At 45.6% G+C, this 21,290-nt stretch overlaps 1 protein-coding gene and 1 non-coding gene across 2 annotated transcripts in view; one reads left to right on the top strand and one right to left on the bottom strand.

Moving 5' to 3' along the window:
* LOC107192044 (protein groucho-1-like) overlaps positions 1-21,290 on the bottom strand; it is a 113,819-nt gene that overhangs the window by 83,399 nt on the left and 9,130 nt on the right. The window lies entirely within an intron of this gene.
* Trnae-uuc lies at positions 10,382-10,453 on the top strand. The gene has a single exon. It is a non-coding gene; the product is annotated as a tRNA-Glu (tRNA).

The raw sequence follows: 21,290 nt of genomic DNA, 5'->3' as shown, positions 1-21,290 counted from the left end.
GGTTGCCGCTCCGGCATTTGAGAACCCGATGGAAACCCACGCTTACCGACTTTGGCGGCAGCTGTACCAGCGCCCACGACCGTAAAAGCCACATTATTACCGGTAGTACCGCTGCTACCCACCTCCGTATACCTGTCGGTAATAACGTTACGAGCGTGTTATCGATCGTTTTGCACGTCGTACCCCGCAAAACGGATACGCCACGACGGCCTCGTAAAAGCTGAAATAGTTCTCTACCACCACCACCACCAACTTCCCCACCTCTCCGCCCCCTCCACCGTTCGCCCTTTGCTCTTTCGCCTCTCCTCGTCGCTCGAGGTCCTTTCTCCGGCGATGAAGAGAACCCACCTATCCATACACACACCACGTATACATATATTCCATACAAGCTTCGCCCTTAGCCATATACCGCACGAGCTTTGATAGAAAAACCGCCGCGAACGTAAAAGTTGATCGTGGAATCCGCGTGCACCGAGGTAGGAAAAACGGGAAATATGAGATGCGTGTTTCCCGTTTACCACACCAGAAATGCACCGTTTCTACGTCAGTTACGAGACTCGGTGTATACCTGTTTTCGTAACAACGTGGAAAAAATGATCCATCATTTTATTCCTGAACACGAACGAATGAATACATCCTTGTCCAATAGACTAGAGCAGTGAAGTAAATGGAAGTACAGTGAAGGCTCCATGAGAGTCGGATAGGCAGTACCTCGAAAGAATTTCTACTTCATCCCCACCACTGGGGGGACGTGGAACTTGACAAGCGCATAATTTATTGCCCCACCCCCCTGCTTTTATTGTCGAGGATCGAGCTTGGGTCAAAAAATACCTAACCTAAACCTAACCCCTAGCCGCGAGGGTCTCAAGATTCTTCAGCGGCAAAGTCGAGCAGAACGCGACCGTCTTCTTACGAAACGGAACTACCCCTCGACGACGACTTAGCCCCCCCCCCACCCCTAAATCGATACCGGTGGCTTATCAGGTTAGCGTAATATTTTTTCCAGCTGCTAACGCGCTCGTGCTAGTCGTCGCGAAGCCGTCAAAGGCGACACCGTGTATCTTATTTGTCACGGCGTATGCAGAGGGGTGGGGGTTGCGTATACACGAGCATCGAGAGACCATGGACAGGAGGCAGAGGTGTAGAGAGGCTCCAGGGTCGTTGTGTATGTGTGTTCCGTGTGCTTTTTTTTCACTGAACGATACCTGAACACGTGTAAACGCATCGGGGATACCTGGGCATCCGGTTAACGGGCTGCCTTAAAGGCCGACACCGAGGGAACGAGCGAGGCTTGGGGAAGAATCGACGACGGAGCCACACGCGCGCGCTCTGCTGATCGGCAGAATCGTTGATCCCATTTGTCCGCGCAAAGCCACCCGCGGTCAATCCAATTAATTTATTGGCTTTCGCCGCGGAGAGCACCCATGCCCGCCTTTGTCTCTCTCTCACAATCTCTCACAATCCCTCCAGCCGACGCTATACTTAACGGCACGAGCTTCCGTCGACGCGCATCGTGGTAGGTAATACGCGCACGGGGAAGAGGTGAGATATCGGCTCCGACCCGATCGTTTACGATTGAATGGGTTCTTCGATTAAAGCGAAACGCGTTGCTGACTATCGTGGTACACTTCTCGTTGAAAAGATATATACTGTTCTGTCCGTCTTTGCTACGTGTACGATACAGAAGAAAAACAGATTTTAATGTAAACGTTAAGTGGATCGCCCAGTGTATTTTTTTTTTAACTGAACCCTCCACCCACTCGTAGAGTACTCATCCACTCTCAGCGTCGTTAATACCTGTCCCATGGAATATATGTTTTAATTACTCTGCGCCATGCCAGCCGCATTTTTCACGTTTCAAGAATTCCATGTTCTTCGTCATTTCGCTAGCGTATACGATGATACTCATATGCTGCTGCAATGTCGTAATTGTCACCTTTTTTGCGGAAACCCAGACAGCCCTAAACATTTCCATTCCGAAATATTACGACGATTCGTCGAGAGATGTATGAAACTCATTGTCTGGTACCTGTAAAGATCATATACAGCTGGTCGAATGATTGTTCCCGCGATATCGATCGACCAACAATATTAACAGTGAATTTACCGAGGACAAGGTTCCTTCTATCAAAAACGGCTGCAGAGTGGGTATGTAAATACATAATATGAATATTTAATACAATATTTTGCCCAAATACTGCAGAAATAAATTCTGAACCGCCCAGTGAATCGCCAATAAATGATAATATTAAAACAAGAACATCTCGTTTCAACAGTACATACGAGATTCATCACTTTTTGCTAAATTCAAACAATTTAGAGGGAACGTTAAATTACTATATATTTAAATACATAAATATACGAGAAGATCTATTCATTGATATCTAATATTCTACACCAAATCATAGAAACTTTTACAGTAGATAATTTATAATTCCGAAAAGACACCAAAATGTCGTTTACCACTGGAGAATGTTTCAACACCTTCTCCATAGGTGCGACTAAAGGAAATGATTTCTAAACAGATACCTGTTTTCGATTGTACACCTACAGAGACCAGTGATCCCACAAAATCAGAACAACCACGAAAATACTACCATGTACCGTTCAACGCTTTCAAACGATTTTTGTAAAATCCTCCGCGCATCCGCGTTCCGTCATCAATCACGCGTGGGCACACGGCAAACATTCCGAATCAACGAAACGGAACCGCGTTTCCAGCCCGTCTGTCTGCTTATATCCACAAACACGGGTGTCCCGATACATATTCTTCCCAAATATATATTTCGCTCGCATCGTCCCGATAAAACACGAACTGAAAACAAAAAAAAACCAACCGAGGAACGCGCTGTACCGAATCCGGGAGAAGATTAAATTCACATTTTTCGATTTAATATTATTAGCTCGACGAACGACAAGGGGTGGACGCACGACGGCGGTGGATCGGTTCGGATCCAATATCGAGCCGAGCTGATTGGCGCGATCAAATAAAGGCGTAATAAATAGGTGTCGTCGCTATAAAATCAAATTAAAACGAGGACGTAAAAATTCAGCTGGCGCGCGCGTACACGCGAAACATTGTTTGCCGCGCACTGCCGTGTCAATAATAAAGCTCGAGCGCGACGAATCGCGTGGTGAGAGGGTCGGTCATCGTTTCATTTTTCCGAGGTAGAAATTTTCCGACCAGCGGAAAATCCATTTTTCCTCGTGGTTTAGAATATTCATGGTTTTACAACGACTGAAACCAGAGAAACGAGGGAGGGTGTGGCGCGAACCGTTTTTTTTTTTTTTTTTTTTTTTAACAGAAACGGTGAAGAGTGATGACGAGACTGGTGTTGGAAAACGCGGTTAGCTTCCGTCGAAAAGCGAAACGCGAATTATGTTGTTTCGACGAATAATGACGGGAGAATGGCGGCCCGGCACCCGTCAATCAGTGTCCTTTACGTCCTGCGGCCGATTTAATTATCCGATAGCCCCTCCCCCCTCAACCCGTTCGGCGTAACCGCTGCCCTGTCCCTCTTTTACCTCTCCGCCCACCCGACGCCCACCTTTTTCCCCTCGATCGAGAGCAATCATAATAACGTGGTCGGTATTCAAATAACGCGACCGCTCGGCAAGTGCCGTGAAATAGCCCCGTCGCGTCCATCGCGACGGGCGATTGCCGAAAAAAGAATTGACATCGGGACGTGGTTAATTTAAATAGCGCGATGATTGACTCTTTTTCTTTTTTTTTTTTTTCTTTTATTCGACGCGCTCTGTGTGTACTGTAGACCCCTCCTGATTGGGTTGTACTGTCCGAAGACAAATTGCAGAAGGGTTTTCGACTCGTAATTGGAGCAGAAGATGGCTCAGTTTTGTTAGGTGTTACCAATAAGCAGTTCACACCAGGGATTTCTATCGAAACGTAAAACACCGGTATTATACCGGTTCACATACGTCACAGGTTTTAAAACAAATTAGATACCTACCCTGTTTTGACAATATTCATTATTTATTTCGTTCGATTAAGCAGAAAAATGGAAGGATGTTATGAATCGAAGTGGGGTGCCACCATATTGGAAGCACAGTGGGGTATGCTACAACTAGGTAATTCGTTCCAAAACATGGTTCAGTGTAGTATTTACATACGCTGAAATATTGGGTGTAGTTTCACGAGCAATAGCATAACATTTCAACTGATATTCTAATACTGTTCAAGATACATACTGTTATTAATAGATTCGTATAATCAGTTGTTTCTTTACCATGGTAACGATGGCGAACTAGGACAATCGACAAAATGGCCGACCGTATTTTCCCGTGTTCGTTATAACATATTCCTTCGTTATAGCATTATGATTGTAATAATAGAAACTGTTTGCTGTAGCATTCGTTCGTAACATCGTTCCTTGTAGCATACCCCACTGTATAGTGAATTATTTATTAGTACACATGTATATGTAGTTTGTATCCCTGACATGGCCCGTTTCAGAAGACCACAAACGTTCGTTCCTTCGATAAATACGAGAATAAACAGCACGCAATAGAATGTCACATAATTTAAATAAAATCCTTATTCGAACCCTTTCCGGAAAAAAACATCTACATAATTGAATAAATTTCCGAAGAACCTCGCGTAATCCTCGTAGCATTAAATTAATAATAGAGATGATATTCCGTTCGAGGGTCGACCGTTACAGAACATCAGCCAAAAGCTTGATCCTATCTCCGCCCGCGTGTCAAACGGGCTGAACGGTGACATTTAATGGAACAACTTCTCTCAAGGAGCCTCCCTCCTTGGTTGGTTTATGCTCGACGGTATATCGTAGATACCGGGGGTTTGTCAGCGATCCTAATAACTCGAGGCGTCGCACAAAAGGCATTACCTATGCACATCAGAGGGAACACGATGGCCGAGAGAGGGTGTCGTGGCGCGCATTACGGCGTATAGCGGCAACAGAACCAATCAGTTGCGTTTGCAGCCCACTCAAGTACGCTTAAGTGGCGCATATCACCGCGCCTAATTACGTTAGTTCCATCGATCCTGACCGTCCACTAAAGACCCGATTATCAGGCTGCATTATCGGCCGAGTTAAGGGCCTCTCTCTCCATAGTGTCCTCTCAGCGGCAGTGGTCGTCGGTGTCTCTTCCCGTAAAAGCGAAACACAAGCGTCAAACCGCTAAAGATACATTAATCATTTCGCGGATCGATCCGTCTGGATGAGCTCTCTATCCCTCTCTTCCTCGCGGTCGAGCTAGCTTAATACATATTAACGGGCTAAATGAACCATGCCTGAAAAGGGAGCAAAAGAGACGGAGGAGAAAGAAGAGAGAGGAGAGAGGAAACAGCGCCGAGAGCTTGTTCTTGTTCGACCAAGTTAATTACCATAATTGCCGAGTAATAATTAAACAAAAAGTAAAAGCTTTCGTAATCGCATCGTCTCCGCCGCGGATCATTCTCGATTCTCGTTTCAGAACTTTCTACCTCTCTCGGAACGTCGGTACCTACCCTGGAGAAGGCGAAGAATTTAATGGGATAAGGAAGGAAGAAGGCCTCTCTCGGAACGTCGGTACCTACCCTCGAGATGGCGAAGAATTTGAAGGGGTAAGGAAGGAAGAAGACAACTTTCCGCCCGCGAACATGCTTCTTCCTCTTAACCCCCCCCCCCCATGTAAATTGCAAACTTCGCGAAGAAGTGGCGAATAGGACACCGCTGCCGCCCGGTGTATAAAATGGAAGACGGTCAACTGTATATACAAGGTGTTAATTTTAACTCGAGCGCCTAAATTATTTCCGTTATTACTTGAAGTAAGAAAAAATTACTAAATAAGATGTATGTACATGGTTTTGAGGCGTGCATCTGATGGTGACGTAGGAGAAGAGTCTCTTACCACTTGATAAATTTATTCCAGGTACTGAAATAAATGTTAAATCGAATATTAATTGGGCATAAATTTCAATAATTCCCGATACCAAATTATAAGAGGCCCTTTCTCTAAGCCACTTTTTTCCCTAGTGGAAGTCGAGTTTGCTCGTGGGTGTACATCCTGTTTAGTCATTTTTTCTTACTTTAAATAGTAGCAGAAATAATTTAGGTGCTCGGGTTAAAATTAACACCCTGTATATACACTATCCGAAGAACGCGTTTGGAAAGGTCGTAGATTACATTGGCCCTCGCATGAAAGTTCTACGGCCCATCAATCTAGCCGGTGAGAGGCGCTCGCGTTAGCGAGCGAACAACTTCCACTCTCTTCGTCTGGGAAACTATGTCGCGGTGGAAAAACGAGGATCGGGGTTCAGACAACGTTCCATCATATCCGCGTTTGCCGTACAATTAAGTGGCATGTCGGTACGGGAAACATTTTCCCGCGTGTGTGTGTGTTCAGACAGAATGAAGATTGGGAGGCACTCAAGGAGGAAGATCAAGTCAACGTTTGTAATTCTCTATTCTACTATCTTGTCTTCATCGTACACGCGAAGCCTTTCATTTAGATTTCTATAGATAATGAGGCCTTTTTGGTAGAATCTTGGGCCCAGCGATACGATATATTCACGTAATGCTTCCATTATTTTACATATAAATTATCTCTGTGATTCCTTCCTCGACAAATTCAGACGTACCGTCATTTCAACGTCGTGCATGCTGTATCATTTCATATAACTACTAACGGTGCTGGCTTTGTAATGATTTCTTCATCGGAGATAAAGCTCCGTTTGTTCCTTCATTTGAATAACTGTTGGAAAACTCAGTATTCAATTAAAATTAAATATTCACCTTGCTTTCTAATTAATATCCTATCTATAGGAAATTGTTCCAATCTCTGCTGGTGAACAGCATAAAATATATAACCAATCGACCACCTACATTACTTTACAACTACCCAACAATGGTTATAAAGATGAGCTATATCCCGCTTCCCCAAAGAATAAAATAAAAATGTTACATTATTTTCAAAGAATAAAAGTTTCATAAGAAAGCTTTTTTACGTGCTTCACGAACAATCGATCTGACAGAAGTAAAAATATGAGAAGTACGAAGTTTCGCTGGTCTTCGTCAGCTCTACCCTCAGCTAGATTTTAAAATGCCGGCGAGTTCTGAAGCGTAAGCATCGAGAAAAGTCGGGGGGAACGAGGCTTGACGGGTTGGAAAGTTTGCGAGAAAATCGGAGCTGAACTCCGGAAGACGGTGGATATAGTCGGTGTACGCCGGGAGGCAAATGGAGAATGACAGAGAAGAGGTTCGAGAGGGCTGGCGGTTTTCCTCGCACCGCAAAACCGCCAACACGTGGCGCAGATTCCGAAACCGCCCGACGACCAGAGGCGACCGCATTCGCCCTATAACCGGACCGACTTACACCCTCTACCACCCGTAGTTCGAAAGCCCCGCCCCCGCTGGTCAAGGTCTTCGAGGGCTCTCTCTCTCTCTCTCGTACGTGCACATTTTCAAGAGTGAAATACCTATTCGGAAGTGTTTGATGTTACACGGGTTTCCGTGCGCCCTTAGATTCCAATTTCTGCCGTTCGTTTACCAGTTCGCGAGATAATGGAATGATAATATTATCGGACGATAGGAAAGTGCCTCGTTAAATCAGAATTTTATCTTGGTACACTGTACATATATTCACGTTTTCCTTTTTTTTTTTTTAATAGGGTTAGATTATTGGGGATTAATTATATTTATCGTTCGGCTAGAATAGAAATGTTTACGCGAATTGTCGGAGATTATTTCATGAAGATTAAACCGAACGAAGAGCAATGCATTGTACGGAATTCGAGAATTAATTATAACTTTATGTATGTATATTTGCCGTGCCTTAGTAGAGCAAGTGAAATGACTGAATGTGTTCGGCGAGAGTAGTATCAGACATAATGAGGCGGACACGGTTGGAACAGCTACGATCGAATGAGTCATGCCCCGTTAAAGGCCATCTCGACTACTAGTCAAGTTTCTAATTATTTGTGTAAATGTAGTTGAACAAAAAATGTTTCCTTCGCAATTCATGCATACTTAAGTCCAATTTAATTTCAATAATTGAGATCCCTTTGTACAGCTGCTTCATTGCACCTGGTATACCGCAGTAATTTCCTCTTACCCTCGTTTCCCTCAAAACTCGATTCAGCATGTACAACCAAAAAATCGAAATCTAACTGCAACGTCTCAGGGAGCCTCAAAAGACGAACGGTACCTATTACAGCAAATCATCGATGAGTGTTCGAAGACTCCTCGGCACTGAGTGTTCAGACGTCATCTCCACCACTAGGCGTTCGACTGGTTCCACGGGGACCCCCCAATGATGGGGATGACGTTTGAACATTCATTGCCAAGTATCCTTCGAACACTCATCGATGATTCACTGTATCTCCAATACATCACCTCATTCCACGCCAGCCAACATCGCACGACACGGAACAACTCTATCCCAGAAACGCTTCTACATCGTTCCACCGAGTAGTTCGGCTGTAATTCGTTCCACCGCGTAGGTATAGTACCTACCAACCGTGCGGGAAGGCACGACACCAGGTCTGCTTCGACGCTCGGGCACAAACGGATTACCTAGTCTGGCTCTCACGACGAGTCGGGAGCACGAGCGAACACGGAACTTATGCGACGCGATAACAGTTCCCCTAATATCGCCAGACAATGCCGGCTCAAGATTTGCATGAAGCACGGGAGTGAACACGAGGAGGAGAAGGAAGAGGGTGCCACCGCGCGCGAGCGGAGAATGAGGAACGACAGTGGGTCTGGGGGAGTTCAATGGGAAGAGAGTCGAGGAGGTGGAGAGGAAAGCGAAGCGAGAAAACGCGAAACGTTGAAGAACGTGGGGAGGGGGAAGGAAACAATGCACGCCTCGTCGACAGCGGTGTATCTTATTGATCATTATGATTATTCCCCGAAGCAGACTGCGGGATATTCGTCCCGGGAAGACTACGGTGCCGCGCGACCGGCATTTGCATAAGCAATGCATTTTGATTCGTAGACCCACATCGGGAGCGGAACACGGAATGACATAAATAATGCATGGCGTAATGATCGTGCGCCAGCGAGATCGCGGGGCCCGGAGGGTCTTGACTGCCCTGAGTCGTGAAACGGGAACGATATATCTCTCTCTCTCTTTCTCCCCTGTTCATAATTCTTTGGTATGCGATCGACGAATGTACACGGTGTGTCGGTGTATACACGTAGATTCGTTCTATTCTTGTTTGACGATAATTGAGAGATTTTATTCCGGGTATCGATCACAATACACGTCTGTGAACCTGCGTTTTTTCGCTTTTACTATCGCGTTTATGAGCCCCGCTATTGTTTCCGTACCCGGGGAGGATATTCCATGCGTTCCACCCCTTGCACCATCGCTCGAAAATACCGGACACGCTTCGCTCCATGTTCGTTCAACGATGCGTTCAGAGGCGAAACGCGGAACTCTTTGAAGTCCGTGCTGGCTCTATGAGTTATCGGTGAAACCTGGCTCGTGAATCGTGTCATTTAACCGAAGGGGGGGGGGGCTAATGTAGTTTATCGAGCAGCTCCGCGCGAGGTGTCGCAAATCTCCTTTATCGTGATTACGGACTATGGATACCCCGATTGCGTGTTCTGTCGCTCTGTTGCAACGGTTTCAAGTCCCGGCCACTTTCGTGGATCCTCGTAAATAAACACTTGACCGCTCTATGCCGAAGTGGACGTGGGAACGTGTAAATGGGAATCCTCTAAATGTTTGTTGCCTGGGAGTAATATGACGAGTGTATTATACTGAGTGAACCGATGGTAGAAAGTACCGGTAAGCTATAACCCAGTGTAGTCAATAAAGGTAACGGATGATGGAAGTGCTTGGTGAATGGTATGAATCTTGCGAGCATTTAACGAGTCGGTGTTAAATTTTATTGTAACTGAAATTTTAATCTTGTGTAATTTCGCTTTATAAAATACGATGAAATTGATGATGCTTCGAGAGAAGGTGAAATTGTTTGTAAAGGAATAATATAAGGCGTAAATATTTGGTAGTTATTTAATTGTAGGTAATGTTTTGTTAACCTTTACGTATCCACTGATGCCATATGGGTACGTATTCTAAATTATAAAATAAAATATTAGTAACATTTTAAGTTTTAAACAGTTAAAATGATCTTGTGAAATATTTATGTGTTACGTAATATACATAAAAATACAACAAAATATTTCTTTGCTAATTTTTAAATAATTCAGGGAATTGAAGGGTTAACAATTTAGCGCGGAAGAATATATCAGTTACACTTTGTAAAATATATCCAATTTATATTTATAGTGAAAATAAAGAATTATTCATGTAATTATGTGTATTTTTAAAATGGTAAAATATTGTTTCTAATGTAAAACAGCATTCCTTACTCTCCGGGATGAAATAATTTAAGAACGAAGTCTCTCAATCCGGTATGGTCTAGTGGCTAGGATACCTGGCTTTCACCCAGGAGGCTCGGGTTCGATTCCCGGTACCGGAATATATTTTTTTTTCTTTTATTTTGGTATAACTTTTATGTATCCACTCGAAAGTAAATAAAATATAAACAAGACGTAAGATTAATAATGTTAAGGGCAAAAGAAAAATTATAATTTCGATTTACTACCCTATCATTATAACCTATAGCAGTGAAAGACACATATGAAACACATTTTCCTATAATTACCACATTAGCTTTCTGTAAACACAAACTTTCTACGTGAATTAAAACTTCATGCTACAATTAACTTTATAGCGGTCCGCTTACAAACATTACTTGGCAAACTTATACTTGGCGTAACTATCCGTAATTAGAATGCTCATTCATTCTGCATAAGATAATACCGTACTCGCGGATCTACTGCATGCGTCAAACGAAGTTCGGTTTAAAATCGAGTTCGATCAACCTTTTGACCTTTTGTCATTCTCGGCCACACCGTGACATTTCACGACAGGCGTTCCGAATATTTTCAGCTGGATGAACCGATCGACCTCGTTAGATGAAATCTTCGCTCGAAATGGCTTCCCCGAATAAAATCTTCTTCGACAAAGTCGCTAACCGGGGCATTTACATATCGTACCTATGTAGTTACGTGATTCCATATCAGTCCTTCGATGAAGAGGTTATACGCGATAACGGATAGCTACTTGACGACCTCGAGCCACCGACTAATTTTCTTACTGCTTAAGTGATGCTACGTTACATGTGTATTTGAGGTCACTATAATAACGAGCACAGGCGTTTAGAACAGAATAATGTTTCAGAAGAAGAATGCTACCAATTATCTCAAAACTGAACCATTAACAACAAGATCAGATACACATTTACAGACATCAATTGCCTGTCTAGAACTTCGAAGAACAATGATTAGTAAGTTTCCGTTACTAAATACAGAAAATGGTTGCCACAGTTTCAGAAATACTATTCTCATAAGACGAAATTACAACGCACATGAAAGCGTACCGAATTTAATTCATCAGAAACGTTCAACAACCGACAATAGGGTCCGTCCCCTCAATGGCTCTAGAATCTTCCTAAAGCCTTTTCAAATCGATCAATCTCAACAACCCTTATTCCCGACACGATCTCCACGTTACAAATAAATTAAGCTAACACAAAGACCCAAATCCCAACGTTCCCAATGCCCAATATAAACCATCCAATTGTCCTCTTCCACAGCAACGATCATTACCGTCTATCGACGGCCAGCAAAGAAGCCGATGCAAACGGCGAGCAAGAGAAAACGGCACCTCATCCACACGCCTGTGTAAACACACCTCGGTACGCATCTCCATACGGTACATTTTCTTTTATTCCGCTGGCCCCGGCGCACCGTTCCAAGTGATGTGAATCGAGCTGAAAACACCTGACACACCCAGCCAGGGCACACACGCGGCGTGCATACAACAGCCAGAGGCCCTCTCTCTCTCCTTTTCCCTTTGACTCACACACACTCTCTCTCTATGCTCGTTCCGGCGGAGCACTCGTGCAGATTCGTCGATAAGAGGCGGCCGCGGCAGTTTAACCCGGCGAGCAATTAAGGCGATACGATCGGTGCTCTCGTGAAATAACGTCACACTGCAGAGAGCTGGATACGCGGATAAGTGCTACCTCTCTGTGTATTGCCGCTTCTCGTCCCCCATACCCTTTCTCTCTCACTCTCTCTCTCCCTTCGTCTGTCTGTCCGCCCCCCAGTTGTCTCTCAGTTCTCCCTTCCGTGTCTCGTGCCTTCCATCGCGTGTTACGTCTCTCTTTCTCTCTCTCGTCGTCGTCGTTTCACATCCGTGCTTTCTCCACCCAGGGCCCCCCTTTTATCTATTATACCCCACAGCTCGCGGGCGGCGCGTACACGCAAAGCCCCGTGTGTGTTTACACGCGCGGTTTGCGTCGCGTTTTCACGTGCGCCATCGTAATGATTACGGCCACGACGACAACAGACACGCATATTACATATACACACAAGCCAACGAAGACGACAAACGATGACGACCCAACCAACTGATTGCCCCGCTGGACTTCTCCGCAATGAGGATCACCGTCCTGCGGCTCGATTTAAGTTAATAACACGCCAACCGACCGACATTTACGCGCTCGCCCCTGGCCCAGGTATAATGTACCGTGGAAATAACCACACTCTGGGAAGGCAGACGGGTTTTCCTTTCGTCCCGGGGCTAATTAAAATTACAACACAAATTGTAGATCTAGATTCGGAAACCGTTTCCGTAAATGTTTACGTGCCCGGATGTTCGAGTAGCCTGATTGACATGGAACTGTCAGGTAGCATCACCACGGGATCTTCTCATTGATTGTTCGGTGAATAGACGAACCGACGAGTGAATATACTTGTAATTGCAGCTGGAATCATTGTTTGACCGAGTCTAGTTTGTTCCGGGACCGAGTCGGTTGTATTTGATTGCAATTGAGATCGTTTGAGGACAGATTGTATTCGTTGAAAGTTTTTTCGATGGATATCTTTCGTGGTATGAAAGAAGTCTGAACGTTAAATCTGCAGAAATATGGTTGGTACTAGGGCTATCATAATTAATGATCTTCTACCGGGAATCGTGACGGAAGTTTTATGAAGTTCGCGATGGTACGTGCATGCAAGGGGACTAATCGTATTTCGTTCCCAGCCATTGTCTAGTTTGGCTCACTTTACAGAACTTCTAATGAATTTTCAAACTTGCGGGAAACAGTGAATCGTAAACAATGGCGGGCACATTGTAATATACCATGTGAATAATAATCCTCGTTAGTAAGTTTCATTCATTAACGTATAAACGAATATCAGTAAAATCCATTACTTCAACGTGATAATGCGAGTAGTAGAAGACATACACGATGGAATGTAATTTATAACACAACGCAAACACTGATACTTTAACCGAGAAAAAAAAAGTTTCTCCGCGTACTTAATTCCTTGAAATTTTCTATAGTCTTGTCTTTTAAATAGTTTAAATGTACCCATTCCTTGGGTCATACGTATATCCTGATAACGACGATCCAGAAGTGGTTCTTTGTATACCATCCGTGTCTTTGTGGTAATACATCGGTAAAAAGTGGATCGGTCGGTGGGATAGTAAGGCTGATACAAAGTAAATTATTCCATTGTCCGTATTTATGAAGGCAAATAGAGGTAATGGGTTCTAGAGAAATGCGTTCCGGTAGCAACAGACTCAATTGGCCCCTCAAGGCCACTGCCCAGCTCTGAATCACGCCACAAACAGCTCGATTTCCATGTACGGTACACGACGAAGATAATTCTTCGACTCCGTTGCGCGGTCAATTAATGTTGCTCCGAAAATAGATTCCAATTTGCAAAGACCGCGATTTCTCTTCGAATAAGGACTTCACATAAGAATTATTCCATCACATCAGAATAATATTTCCGTCCACGTTAACCTGAAGCTTCTTCTGTATTCGACAGTGACACTCATCGAAATTACAAAACAATCTCGTATATAATTCTTTTTTCTCGAAACGAGGACAAGACCGTTTCCCCAAGAGTAACGTCCGTTCGGCAAACAGAAACCGGAGAAAGAAACAGACACTTTTGCCGACCGTTAAACAAAAGGTAACAACGAGAGCGGAAAAAAGGAGTGGTTTAGACGAAGAGGCGTGGGGGGGGGGAGAAAAACAGCGCACGGAAGCGGAACGAAGATTAAATGAACAGAAGTCGGAGAGGAGGCGAACAAAGGACCAAAAGGCAACGGTTCGCCTGCTCTGGAGTGAACCAGGTAATTACTGGTCGAATCTCCTCTGTGTCTTTCCCCACCTCTGACGCCTATCTTTTCCAGCCCCTGTCGTCCTGTTCCCGTCGAGAGTTGCCGCGAAAAAGCAGCAGGAGAGATAAAAGCGCTACGAGAAAACTCCCGGGCGAGGAGAGCACGGCAATGGGGCGCGGTACTTTAGCGACACAAAGGAAGCTCAAATATCGGCCAACTGTCGTAGCCCGGTGCCTACCCCAACCCCTCAAACGACCTCTCTCTTTCACTGTCCGTTTCATATACCTTTTCTTGCCTGGCGGAACAGAGACGACGAGAGGAACACAGAGAGGCGCAGGATCACGACCGAAAGAGAGAGAGAGGGAGAGAGAGAGACGGGACAACGTTTCAACAAAAGCTGGGTACTACAAAAGCTCCACGATAATAGGAAGCACGGCAAGAACCACCCTGGTAGTTCGGCCACCTAATCTGTTACAGTCATAAACCCCATTTTTGCCCCTCCATCGCTCCTCTGTCCCTTTACGAGCGACCAAAGCCATTCCTACCCGTTCCTACACGCGGCCGTAGAGCACGGTTGCGCGCGCGTGCGCTCCAACGCAAACACACACACACACACACACACGTACCGTGTTATCCTTCTGTGAAGTCGAATTTTTCCTGAGATTGCTTCCACCGACAGACACGTCAATCACCCTCTCTTGACAAAGAGATTACTCGACCATTTTTCTCCCTCCCTACGAATGCAATACTTTAAGCGTGATATTCGCTGTCTTGAATATTCAGCGACCTCTTCGAACCAATATACTTCATACGGTTATTTTATCCGCGTATTACATTATCGACAGTTATTCGTGTATTAGCTCGCCAGTAGGTTACCGAATAAATTATTACGAATAAATTTCAAACAAGATTTACAAAATTGCCTCTGTAGATGGCCTACCGTTTGGGACCACGTCGGGACAATTATCGAGGGAAGTGTTCCGTTACATCGAACCCTGTCCACCGCCCGTTTCTTGACTTTTCCTTTCGCCCATTCCTACGGAACACACGACGGAGTCGGGCGTCGGCTCGTTCCATCTCGGTACCCTTAAAGAGCCAACACAATGTTCCGAGGCAGCTTTGCATAAAAGGGTGACTGCGTCAGGGGTGAATATGTTACAATTACTGGCAAACCGAACGGGAGAGCAAAGGGGAACACTGAATGGACCTGAGGGGAGGGGGGTCGCCCTTCAATCCTCGACACTTACGGACAATGTCGCCCTTCCTGATCTCCCGGGGCCGATAGCGCTTTTTCTTTCCTTTTATTTTTCTCTTCCAAGGGGACACACACACACGGGGTGGAGGGAAGGGGATGGTCATGTTGAAATGAAATTTCTCGGAGCAGGATGGCCGCCGTCGCGCTACTCTTATAGCCACTTCCCTAGCAGAGTTCACGATAATCTCGTTATACGACATTATATAGGGTGGACCGTGGCGCGCACCCTCACCCTCCCCCACCCGTTTGGTCACACGAGGGTGCGCGCGCGCGCTAGCAGGGGCAATGAAATTCGAGTGCACGCGGCGAAATCACTCGAGAACATCTAAATTGCGATTCTAATCGGGTGAACGATGAGTGTGCTCAACGATCTGTTTCGCCGGCCGTAAATACAGGATTCATGCGAATCAACGAGCACGATTTGTCGAGGAGCAACGACGGGAAGTTGCAAAACAACTCTTCTTCGCGGAGTCGCTCGAGCGTAGAGTATGACCCCAGCCCAACCATCCACTATTTACAGGATTTATAAATGTTCCGGTGTTTTCGAGTGTAAACCGTGAATCTTTCGAATAGTTTCGCACCGTGTTTCGGAGTACGGTGCTCTGTGAACGAAAATCCGCCCCGTTCTGAAAGACGCTGGAAACTTTTTCGAACCGTGACGTACTTCGGAACTTTTTGCACATTACAACGGTTACAGAAGAGCATGTTGAGTATATACTTATCTAATTTTATCTACTGAAATATGTATTTTGTTACTTTTAATCTCTGTATACAGATTGCACTTTGATGACCAACCTACTCCAGTTTGAGAATACGGATACACCAGAGGGTGTTAAACTTGACCTATCGCAACTCTGTCTTGCACGATACATTTGTTCCATTCAATTTAATGTAATACTATCGTGTAAAAGATACGTGTAAAAACGAAATGACGAAGAAGTAAGTTGAGATTATGCAAGTACCCAATCTCGTCTTCCAAAGAAGGAAATAGAATCGCCTCTAATTGTTTTTCTGTGTCCCGAGGTCCGGCCGTTAACCGGCTTCCCGGGGGCTATGATTGGTACGGGTCGAACGGAAACGAGATAAATGTAGAAGCGTGACAAGGAAGATAGGAAGGAGAAAAGTCCTTTCGTGTCCTCCTGGATGTCGGCCCATTATCGGACCTATCTACCCGACAACGGTCGGACCAAGGGTTTTTAAGAGCGTAGTCTGCCTTTATCTGCGAACAAGCTGCAGCTAATGTAGCTACGCGAGACGAGGTTCTCGGCGAACCAACTACTCCTTTTTTTTTCTCTTTTCTTTTTGTTATTATCTGCGGAGTGAACTCTGTGGTCCCTCGAGGGCATCGTGAAGTGTCCAAGAATGGAGAGCGAAGAGGATAAGAGAGAGAGAGAGAGAGAGAGAGAGAGAGAGAGAGAGAGAGGGAGAGAGATGAGAGAAAAAAAGAGGAAGAAACGAGATACATCTTGTTACCGCGGCGTGGACACAACGAAAGGATGCGGAGGGAAGTTTAGGCTTCTCGACCGCCAGAAAAACAAGTCAGCCCGTATTCCCGTATAGCGTTCCTTGGGCTATCGTGCGCGATCGTTATTGATTCGTTCCGTCGCGTTCTGAATACTAATGGGAGAGGAGAGGGAGCGAACATGTCGTCGTGCAAGCCAGGAAAGAATATTTTAAATAACAAATTTTTTCTTTCAACGTCCCAGCGTAGTTGCGCATTCGAGTAAAAAATAATAAAAGAATATCGTTCTTCCTGTATCTCAATCTCCGACAAATACAGATCCTCGATAAAACAACAATGACAACAAGTCTCGTGGAAAGGAAAAATTGGTAAGAAACAGAAACTTGTTAAGTGCCCGCAAGAATCCCAGCCATTAATCAGTTAACGGGTTCCCATTACGGAACCCTCTTCTCCCGGCTGAAGTGCAACAGCAATAACCAAGGGAGACGCTTAATGCCCCGCTCGCATATTACAGTTTACCCCACTGGCCCCCCGATTACTATTTACGTCACCGGGGTACCGTACGTCTTATCGACAACCGTTAACATTCATAAACGGAGCACCGTAACCGGCGGTGTGTCTGTCCTACGGTAATGCGACGTGTAAACGGAGATATGCGGAGAGGATCCGTTTCGCAAGCGGGGAGACTCGCTCGACTTCTCGTCGATACACGGTGCTTGTATTTCAAGCGACGCAGAGGAGTTCCTCCGTGCAGAGTTCCTGTCCCTCTCGGCCCCCTTGGATGTTTCCCCGCCTGGCAAACTCGCCGTGCGTTCCGCTTGGCGAAAAGTCAGCGGAGCGTGCGCGTCTTGTAACGCCGGCAGCGAATACCCAATATTCGCTCGGGCGGCCACAAAACTGGTTGCCCGGAGAGAGTCGTATTGTGCTTGCACAATACTCCCTTATTCGTCGGATAATTCTCGTCGAATAAATTTATTCATTCGACGTTCGTCGAATAATGATACTTTTTTTATTCGAACTTCGAATAACGAATAAAGATAAAGTATGTTTTATTCGAACAGTTATTTAAATAATTTTTTATCTAGATAATGTCCATCTCTGGTTAGGGCGTCAAGGTACCTGAGGACCATGAGTGGGGGTAGCCAGAGAGAGGAAGTTCGTGTCGATGCTGCTCGTGAGCAATCACACGATGCGCGCACAGCTCTGTAGAATCTGTGTAGAATCTTTCGCGGCGTGTTACCGCGAGAACGGTGAATGAATCGCTAACGGTAATTATGTTTAATTTATTTTTTACTCGTTGGGACGCTTGAGAGTTTCGTTTATAATGATTAGCAGACTGGATTATTCAAACTGAAGATCGGTTCGATAGCGATATATGGTAACAAGTTGCTACCAAGTCGCTGAACATTTTGACACTGACTTTGAAGTCATTAAATTTAATTTACAACTGAACGCTTTTAGTCGAAGCTTCTTGTAATCTCGATGTTGGACGCGAGTTGACATGCAAGGGGAATTCTTTAAAAACTGGTCAGCTGTGTTGGGTCTCTATATTAGTCCGAGGATAATTATTATCGCAGTAACACGTAACCAATCGCTGCACAGATATATTCCACGAATAGAAACGTTTTTTTTATCGCATGACACCTCCATAAAACAGAACCTTTTAATGTAGGTTCCCCGTTGGTCGACCAGAAAGTGATACATCAACAGCAAGATTGAGCATAACGCGCTATCCGGATCGTGTTAACATACAAGACCACGTCCGTGTATGTAGATAAGAAGAGAATGGAAAATACAGCCGTGCATTGTTGAATAGTAAAGAGCGAAAGAAGCGTGAAGCCGGCAAAAGGAAGCCGGGCTTGGGTGAGAGAGAGAAAAAAAGAAAGAAAGAGAGAGATCGTTGCCAGTGTAAGAAGGTGGAACGAAGAGGGCGTGGAAGCGAGAGAAGGAGGCAAGGTAGCCACAGATGGGATCGAGCCGGTAGTATACGGTAGCCCCCATGTATATCATTAACCTCATCCTCGTTTTTCGCCTCCTCGCTCGTATACCCTGTCCCATCGTAGGAATGCCCTGTCTCGCTCTAACGCGCCCATACGCCGAGCACCGTGTCCCTCTTGAAGCGACCTTTCCCTCTCATTCCGGATCCCATGGTCTCTCTCCATCCTGCTCTGTCGGCCCCAACGACGATTCACCGTGAACGGTGTCCCGCTCTTTCGTTCCTCTACTCTCGACTGCTCTCATTCCCGTTGTGCCGCCGTGTGATTCCTATCCCGCTTCCACTACAGTGCTCACCGATTTTCCATCTCGCTTGGTGTCTCCCTTCTCTCTCCTCGGTAGCGACCCGAGGCACCAGGCAGCGTGCACAAACGAGTAATTAACTATCTCCGTGTGGGACACGTGTTCCCACCGATGCGTCCTCCATCTTCCGTCTAGCTTCATCCCAGAGCTTTTCACCGTCTTCCTTCAACCTGGACCAACGCGACGAGTGTCTCTCCGTCTCTTGTTCGGACACACGATGCCCGCCCTCTGCCCCTCTGGAGTCCATTCTGTTTGCACACACGCTCTTATGTTAATTCGGCTTAACGCCCCAAAGCCCTCGAGGGTCGGCGGGCGCTCGCTTCCAAAAATTACAACCGATCACGAAGAGGAACCCCCCGAAGTAGTCACGAAGCGACCTCGTGGAAAATAATAGGGACCCCTCTCACGGTGTGTTGTTCCAAACCGGACGGAGAAGAGGGAGGTGTATGTACGGTACACGCAGAAGGGGCTCTCTACCGGTTAGGGGGCTCTCTTCGCCCAACGATTGCCGTTGGAATAGTTGATGAGCGGTGGCGAAGACTGGATTAGCCGAGCGTTCGACGTTTCACGTGTGACTTGACACGACGAACCGTAAACAGGAATTTGATAATCCGGATAGAGGTGACCTCCGTTCCCGGGATGGCGCTGCCTCTCCGAACCACGACGCGTCATCCATTTCTGTGTTTTTAGGCATCGTTTAATTCGTATTACAGTGGACTCTAACTATATTGCTATGGTCGGGGCTATAGGGGAGTAAAATGGCAATGAGTTCAGAGCCCCCTCCATGCTAACTTTTATCGTGCTGGTCCGCCGACGTAACGTTACGTGGTGGGAGAGCGAATTTGTGTGGTCGACAGTACGTGTGAGGGGGAAGTGCCTTGCGTGGCAATATGTTTAGTGGCAATATAGTTAGAGTCCACTGTAACTCTGAAATACAGACCCACTCGGTCCCCAGGAACAAGTAATGCTGAAAGTACCCGTCCATTGACAGTAAACGACACGCTGTTTCCATAACGGCAACAAAAAATAATATTCAGTTCGTTAGCAGACGTGTTACAAAGTATGTATATGTAGCTGTTGTCGGATTATCCACCTCGGAGGCGAGTAGCCTGTAGTCGAGCGTTAAACGAATGCCTTTTTTACTTTCATTGTCTGTCGTTCGATACAAAAACAGACACATGCTACGGTGGATTATTTCTAGGTACTCGAGGCACCGGACTGGAACGTGATAATTTATTTCCAGCCAGTCACCGAACGGCCCCCGTTGTAACGAGGAATTAACACCGAGTACGATTCAATTATGCCGTGAAAAGCGGCTTGATCGATACTCGAACCGAAACGCAAAGCCGGGATCAACGAGGATGGAGATAAAGATACAAAGACCGAGGCGGTGGGAAAAGACGGTAATACCGCACGGATTGCATTAATTCGATCCACGATAACGATCTAAAAATGGCCGTTCACTACATGGCGAACGTATTTTCCGGCGTGCATCGATTTTATTAATGGCGGGGACCGTTTCCATGTAGGCGCTTCTCGTGCCAATTTTCTCCTCTATTCTTACGAGCGGCGGTAAGATGATCGGTTGAGGGCAACGGCACCGGCGACGTTCGGTCGCGAACCCCCCCGTTTTTCCATGCATTATTCGTAAACACGCCGATGGGAACAGAAATGGATAAACAGTCCCGACCTAACTGCAGGCGTGAATATTTTATTACTCGTGATATTACGTGGGGTAGAGGTTGGGAACGTTCCAGTTTAACATGGCCTGAGTCAACGTGGAAAGCTGCTCTAGAACATTCAGGCTTCTGGGTCCTCCGTGTAATCAATTAATATTACAAGTATTTTTTTTTTTTTTTTTGGTTAGATGGTTTCACAAACGTAGGTTTCATCGTGTATATCAACCGTAACTTATGTACAGAATATTTCAATCTGTTCAGACTGATTCCCGTTGAAAATCCATGAAGCCTCATACACACCTGAGAATAGTATAACTAATCGGACTAAAAACAAGCCGCAAGAACGTCTTGTGCACCGTGTAGAAATACTTTAAACTGTTCCACAGTTTCTTATTCTACACGGGAAGAAAGAACTTGC

This window comes from Dufourea novaeangliae, unplaced genomic scaffold (assembly GCF_001272555.1).
Source record: "Dufourea novaeangliae isolate 0120121106 unplaced genomic scaffold, ASM127255v1 scaffold296, whole genome shotgun sequence".
NCBI lineage: Eukaryota > Metazoa > Arthropoda > Insecta > Hymenoptera > Halictidae > Dufourea > Dufourea novaeangliae.
Note: the sequence above shows the minus strand (reverse complement) of the source record. Positions and strands in the feature narration are given on the sequence as shown.